Raw genomic sequence first — 7,892 nt, 5'->3', positions numbered from 1 at the left:
AACTCCTCCATGGCAAGTGAGCCAAAGCTGGGCAGAGGAAACATTACAAGGACACCCTCAAAGCCTCCCTGATAAAGTGCAACATCCCCACCGACACCAGGGAGCCCCTGGCCAAAGACCGCCCTAAGTTGAGGAAGTGCATCCGGGAGTGCACTGAGCACCTCGAGTCTCATCGTCGAGAGCATGCAGAAATCAAATGCAGGTAGTGGAAAGAGCGTGCGGCAAATCTGTCCCACCCTCCCTAAACGGCAGATTAGGAAAAGGGGAAGTGCAACGAGACCTGGGTGTTATGGTACATCAGTCATTGAAAGTTGGCATGCAGCTACAGTAGGCGGTGAAGGCGGCAAATGGTATGTTGGCCTTCATAGCTAGGGGATTTGAGTATAGGAGCAGGGAGGTCTTACTGCAATTGTACAGGGTCTTGGTGAGGCCTCACCTGGAATATTGTGATCAGTTTTGGTCTCCTAATCTGAGGAAGGACGTTCTTGCTATTGAGGGAATGCAGCGAAGGTTCACCAGACTGATTCCCGGGATGGCTGGACTGACAAATGAGGAGAGACTGGATCGTCTGGGCCTGTATTCACTGGAGTTTAGAAGGATGAGAGGGGATCTCATAAAAACATAAAATTCTGACGGGATGGGACAGGTTAAATGCAGGAAGAATGTTCCCGATGTTGGGCAAGTCCAGAACCAGGGGACACAGTCTAAGGATAAGGGATAAGCCATTTAGGACTGATATGAGGAGAAACCTCTTCACTCAGAGAGTTGTTGACCTGTGGAATTCTCTACCGCAGAGAGTTGTTGATGCCAGTTCATTGGATATATTCAAGAGGGAGTTAGATATGGCCCTTATGGCTAAAGGGATCAAGAGGTATGGAGAGAAAGCAGGAAAGGGGTACTGAGGTGAATGATCAGCCATGATCTTATTGAATGGTGGTGTAGGCTCGAAGGGCCGAATGGCCTACTCCTGCACCTATTTTCTATGTTTACCCTCAACAACTATCTGTCCCACCTGTGATAGGGACTGTGGCTCTCGTATTGGACTGTTCAGCCACCTAAGGATTCATTTTAAGAATGGAAGCAAGTCTTCCCGGACTGCCTATGATGATGATGCTGTTTGTGGGAGCTTGTGGTTAGCTTGCTGCTGCTGATGATGATGATCTGCAAGAGGTGGGCACCAGAGGGACTGGAGTGCATCATCACCCCCGGCAACCAAATTTAAATTTGATTTAAGGTTTCGTTAAAGTTCAAAAGGTTAATTTGTGGTTTCTCGTGCCCTTGTCAAAAGGGGGCATTTGATTTACGTTGCAACAAAATAGTTGTGGGAGCTTGCCGTGTGCAAATTGGCTGCCACATTTTCCACATGACAACAGTGCCTACTGTCCAAAAGTACTTCATTGGCTGTAAAGCGCTTTGAGATGTCCAGTAGTTGCGAAAGACGCTATATAAATACAAGTCTTTCTTTCTTTAGGGCCTATTTCAATGGACCAACAAGAGGGAAGAACTTATATTGATGGAGCAATAAGGGGGTAAGACCTAATTTGATGGAACAATAAAGGGAAATAACCTATTGTTATGCAGGGGTAGGTCTATTTTGTTGGACCAATGAGAGGGGAGAGTGTATTTTGTTGGATCAATAAGAGGTGAGAGCCTAATTTGATGGACAAATAAGGGGAAGGCCGATTTTGATAAACCAATAAAAGGGGATAGTGTATTTTGATGAACCAATAAGTGGGGGGGGGGGGGCTATTCTGATGGACCAATAAGGGTGACTGGAAATAAAAATCAGTATAAGTGGCCCTTTTTAGAGCACCACTAATATAACAACAACAGCTTGTTCCGCCTTTAATGTAGTGAAACATCCCAAGGCGCTTCACAGGTGTATTATGAGACATCGAGCCGCATAATTAGCGCAGGTGACCAAAAGCATAGTCAAAGAGATAGGTATTCAGGAGCGTCATATGGAGGAAAAAGAGGCGGAGAGGTGTCGGTAGGGATTTCCAGATTTCCTAGGCAACAAAAGGCATGGCCACCAATGGTTGAGCAATTATAATCAGGGATGCTCAAGAGAGCAGAATTAATGGAGTGCAGACATCTCGGGGGTAGGGGGGGGCTTGTGGGGCTGGAGGAGAATAGAGAGATAGGAAGGGGTGAGGCCATGGAGGGATTTGAAAATAAGGATGAGAATTTTGAAATCGAGGCTTTGCTTAACTGGGAGCCAATATAGGTCAGCGAGCACAACAGAAATGCTGCCGCAGGAAAATCAATGCTGGAGCACTCATAGATCCTGCTAAGAAAGCCCTATTCAGTCAGCGCCTCATAGCCAACCTGACGACTTCCAATGAATCGGAGCTGCAGTACCTGATCTGCCTTCAAGTCCACCATAATTAGCACCTGTGAAGAGACTCTTGGTCACTCCACCAGAAAACATCAAGACTGGTTTGATGAGAATGACCAGGAGATCCAGGAGCTAATAAACCACAAACGCATGGCATTCTTGAATTGGAAACAACATCACAACTCAAGAGCAAGAAAGCAGATCTATAGACGACTGAAAGCCGAGGTCCAACAAAAAATTTGTGACTGAAAGAACAGATGATGGGTGGAAAAAGCGCGGGAGATCAAGCAACTAGCAGATAACCAAGACGTGCGTGGATTTTTTTAGCCCAGTCAAGACCACCTACGGCCCAAGCACCCAAGGTCCTACCCCACTGAGGGCTAAGAACGGAGAGGTGCTCATCAAAGACAGAGAGGCAGTCAGTGCCCGCTGGAAGGAGCACTTCGAAGATTTCCTTAACCAAGACTCTGTCTTCGACGTTAGTGTCTGTGACTCCATCCCACAGCAAGCTACCCGCTACCACCTTGGCACAAATCCAGCACAAATGTAAGGTTGAAAAGGCCATCCGACAATTGAAGAACAACAAGGGCTCAGAGCAGATGGAATCCTTGCTGAAGTACTAATGTATGGTGGCGAAGTACTCTTGACGTGAATCCATGTCCTCATCTCTCTTATCTGGAAGGTGGAGAGCACGCCAGGGGATCTCAGAGACGCCGTAATTGTGACCATCTTCAAGAAAGGTGACAAGTCCGATTGCGGTAATTACAGAGGACTTTCCTTGCTGTCTGCCACAGGGAAAGTCATTGCAAGAATCTGCCTCAGTTGTCTTCTCCCAGTGGCTGAAGAGCTCCTCCCAGAGTCGTATTGCGGATTCTGCTCAGTAAGGTGCACAATGGTCATGATCTTCACCGCACGTCAAATCCAAGAAAAATGTAAGGAGCAGCATTAACCTCTGTACATGACCTTCTTTGACCTCACAAAGACCTTCGATTCTGTCAAAGGTGAGGGATTAAACATAGAAACATAGAAAATAGGTGCAGGAGTAGGCCATTCGGCCCTTCGAGCCTGCACCACCATTCAATATGATCATGGCTGATCATGCATTTCAGTACCCCATTCCTGCTTTCTCTCCATACCCCTTGATCCCTTTAGCCTTGAGGGCCACATCTAACTCCCTTTTGAATATATCAAACGAACTGGCCTCAACAACTTTCTGTGGTAGAGAATTCCACATGCGCACAACTCCCTGAGTGAAGAAGTTTCTCCTCATCTCGGTCCTAAATGGCTTACCCCTTATCCTTAGACTGTGACCCCTGGTTCTGGACTTTCCCAACATCGGGAACATTCTTCCTGCATCTAACCTGTCCAATCCCGTCAGAATTTTATATGTTTCTATGAGATCCCCTCTCATTCTTCTAAATTCCATTGCATATAAGCCAAGTCGATCCAGTCTTTCTTCATATGTCAGTCCTGTTATCCCAGAAATTAGCCTGGTGAACCTTCGCTGCACTCCCTCAATAGCAAGAATGTCCTTCCTCAGATTAGGAGACCAAAACTGAACACAATATTCAAGGTGTGGCCTTCTCAAATGCAGCTGCCCTCAAAAATGTTTCACCATCCTCCGTCTGCTTCACGATGACATGCAAGCCGTGCTCCTTACCATGGATCCACCACAGACCCAATACATGTGCAGACAGTGTCAAGCAAGGCTGTGCCATCACACCAATGCTCTTCTCAATCTTTCTCGCTGCAATGCTCCATCTCACCCTCAACAAGCTCCCCTCTGGAGTGGAGCTAATCTACAGGACAAATGGGAAATTGTTCAACCTCTGTTGCCTCCAGTTCAGATCCAAGCCGTTCCAACCTCTGTCAATGAATTACAGTATGCAGATGGCGCTTGCGTTTGTGCACACTTGTGCGAACTCCAAACCATCATTGACACCTTCACCGACGCGTATGAGAGTCTGGGCCTTACATTAAACATTTGTAAGACAATAGTTCTCGAACAACCTGCCCCCACCACACACTACTGGCCCTTGGTTATCAAGATCCATGACGAGACCTTGGACAATGTGGACCACTTTCCATACCTTGGAAGCCTACTGTCAACAAGGATAGACATCGATGACGAAGTTCAACACCGCCTTCAGTATGTCAGTGCAGCCTTCAGTCACCTGAGGAAGAGAGTATTCGAAGACCAGGATCTCAAACCCGGCATCAAGCTCATGGTCTACAGAGCAGTAGTGATACCCGCCCTCCTATATGCTTCAGAGACTTTGACTATGTACAGTAGGCACCTCAAAGCACTGGAGAAATACCAACAACGCTGCCTCTGCAAAATCCTGCAAATCTATTGGAGGATAGGCGCACCAACGTCAGTGTTCTTGCTCAGGCCCACATCCCCAGCATCGAAGCCTTGACCAGCTCTGATGGATGGGTCACATTGTCCGCATGCCCGATACTAGACTTCTGAAACAAGCGCTCTACTCCGAGCTCTAACACAGCAAGCGAGTCCCAGAAGGGCAGAGAAAACGCTTCAAAATCTTTTTGAAAAAGTGCAACATCCGCACCGACACTTGGGAATCCCTGGCCCAAGACCACTCAAAATGGAAGAGAAGCATCTGGGAAGGTGATGAACACTTCGAGTCTCTTTGATGGGAGCACGCGGAAGCCAAACACAAACAGCGGAAGGAGCACACGACAATCCAAGCACCCCACCCACCCGTCCCTTCAACCACCACCTTCCCCACCTGTGACAGAGACTGTAGATCCCACATTGGTCTCATCAGTCACCTTAGAACTCATATTAGTGTGGAGCAAGTCATCATCGACTGCGGGGGACTGCCTAAGAAGAACAAGGTGGGTGAGTAGGACTTGTTGAGAGTTGGGACACAAGCAGCCGAGTTTTGGATCGCCTCTAGTTTACGTAGGGTAGAATGTGGGAGGCCTGCCAGGAGTGCATTGGAATAGTCAAGTCTAGAGGTAACAAAGGCATGGATGAGGATTTCAGCAGCGGATGAGCTGAGACAAGGGCGGAGACAGGCGATGTAATGGAGGTGGAAATAGATGGTCTAAGTTATGCTGCGGATATGTGGCCGAAAGCTCATTTCAGGGTCAAATGTGACACCAAGGTTGCGAACGGCCTGATTCAGCCTCAGACAGAAGTTGGGGAGAGGGATGGAGTCAATGGTTAGGGAACAGAGTTTGTGGCAGGGACTGAAAACAATGGCTTCGGTCTTCCCAATATTCAATTGGAGAAAATTTCTGCTAATCCAGAACTGGATGTCAGACAAGCAGTCTGACAATTTAGAGACGGTGCAAGAAACATGGTATAATCAAACTAAAAGAAGCTCAACATAAGTAAAAGTGTCCCAACAAAAGTGAAGGGAACAATCTAAACAAGGGTACCTAACAGCATCTGCTCCTTGCCTGAAGTTGCTGTATCATTTGCGCATCAATAACAGCGAGTGACATTTGCCTCACTATTATTTTGAGCCCCTCAACGTGCGAGAGAATACCTCTGCAGGTCGGGCTATAAAAGAGCTGGAGCGGCAGGTCCTGAAACATCGTGGCCCCCCGACCTGCGAGAGAATACCTCTGCAGGTCGGGAGTATAAAAGAGCAACTTCCCGCGCAAGCTGCTCCAAGTGTGCGACGATTTCGAGGTGGGCGACTGGCTGACGTCATCAAAACCCAGTTCGCCGTTTAGAGCGTGGGCACGAACATCGGCGGGACCCAGGTACAGTAGAGGAGCGGGAAGGTCGGGGCGGATGAGCGGCGAGAGATCTTGGCGAAGGTGCGGTGGAAGATTGAGGCGGAGAAGCAGCGAGAGATCGAGGCAGAAATGCAGCGGATGATCGGGCCGGAGGAGCGGCGAGAGATCGTAGCTGAGATTTGTTGAGTGATCGTGGCAGAGGTGCGGCGAATGTTTGGTGCGGAGGTGCGGTGAGAGATTGTGGCAGAGGTGCGGCGAATGTTTGGTGCGGAGGTGCGGTGAGAGATTGTGGCAGAGGTGCGGCGAATGTTTGGTGCGGAGGTGCGGTGAGAGATTGTGGCAGAGGTGCGGCGAATGTTTGGTGCGGAGGTGCGGCGAGAGATTGTGGCAGAGGTGCGGCGAATGTTTGGTGCGGAGGTGCGGCGAGAGATTGTGGCAGAGGTGCGGCGAATGTTTGGTGCGGAGGTGCGGCGAGAGATTGTGGCAGAGGTGCGGCGAATGTTTTGTGGCGGAGGAGCGGCGAGAGATCGTGGCGGAGGAGCGGTGAGAGATTGTGGTGGAGATGTGACGAATGTTTGTGCCGGAGGAGCAGCGAGAGATTGTGGCAGAGGTGCGGCAAATGGGGGTACGGGGCCCAGAAGAGCCGAGGGCACAGGGCAGCACGGGCCAGCCCACACTGCGATATCTGTGTGCACTAGGTCCGTGCAGCAGAGCAGATCTCTAGTTGTCCTGGTTAACCCTTGCCACTGGATAAACGTCTAGCTCTATCAAGCCCGTGTGGTGGCTGATGTGCAACGGTCACCGCACATTAAAAAAATCCACGCACAGGCATCTTCCACCCCTGGAGTTCAGGACTGGAATATCGGGTCCTTCATTAAAACATCTGCAAACTCAACCCTTTTGGTATGGAAGCAAGACATCCTCGTTCGAGGGACCGACAATGATGATTTTGAGAGCAAAATCTGGCCCAATGTTGTTATCAGTGTCATCCAGTGTCAAACAAGAGTTTTGGGTAGTGAGAACTTAAAAAAAAAAGATTGTATAGAATTGTATAACAAGGTTTATTGTGGGCATGGCTGGGGGAATGGGCCGGTCTGTTTTAAATGTTATGAACTCTGTGAAGCTGAATTTTTGTTCTTGCAAATTAGGAAGTTAAACAAAGTCAATGACCTCAAACACAAGGTATATGCATGCCGGAACCTGGAAATGGAACAATAGCTGACCAACAGCTGCAAAAAAGCTGACACTCTTCTTGATATGTCCTTACTATACAGTATAAATGCACACAAGGCCCATATTTTAGAGACGGTCACTCTGTGACCAGTTACCTTTATTCCCAAGACCTCGAGTGATGAAGGTGGGTGGAGCTTCCCCTTTTATACCTGAAAGTCCAAGTTAGGAATGTCTCCCACAAGTTCATCCCTTGTGGTCAATGTTCTCAAGGTGTACAACTTAGGTCAGCTTATACATGGGTTACAATGATAGTTGAAAACATGACATCACCTCCCCCCCAAAGTCTTATTGGGATCACAGGTTAAGTCTCTGGTGGTTTACGCTCCCTTGTAGAGCACCTGAGTTGGGGCTCCGGTTGTTGGGCACTGGCCTGAGTGTCTGCTGTTTGCGGTGCCTCAGGCCTGTCCGGACTGCCCACAGTGACTGGGCTCTCCTCCACTTGGTTCCAGTGTTCGATCACCTGTGGTGGAGTAAACTCTACTTCGTATTCTTCCTCTGCTTCTTCTATGGGGTTGCTGAACCTCCTTTTAGTTTGATCCACGTGTTTGCGGCAGATTTGTCCATTGGTAAGTTTAACTACCAAAACCCTATTTCCCTCCTTGGCAAT

The sequence above is a fragment of the Pristiophorus japonicus genome, chromosome 13 (genome assembly GCF_044704955.1).
Source record: "Pristiophorus japonicus isolate sPriJap1 chromosome 13, sPriJap1.hap1, whole genome shotgun sequence".
Classification (NCBI taxonomy): Eukaryota; Metazoa; Chordata; class Chondrichthyes; family Pristiophoridae; genus Pristiophorus; species Pristiophorus japonicus.
This window is presented reverse-complemented; position numbering follows the sequence as displayed.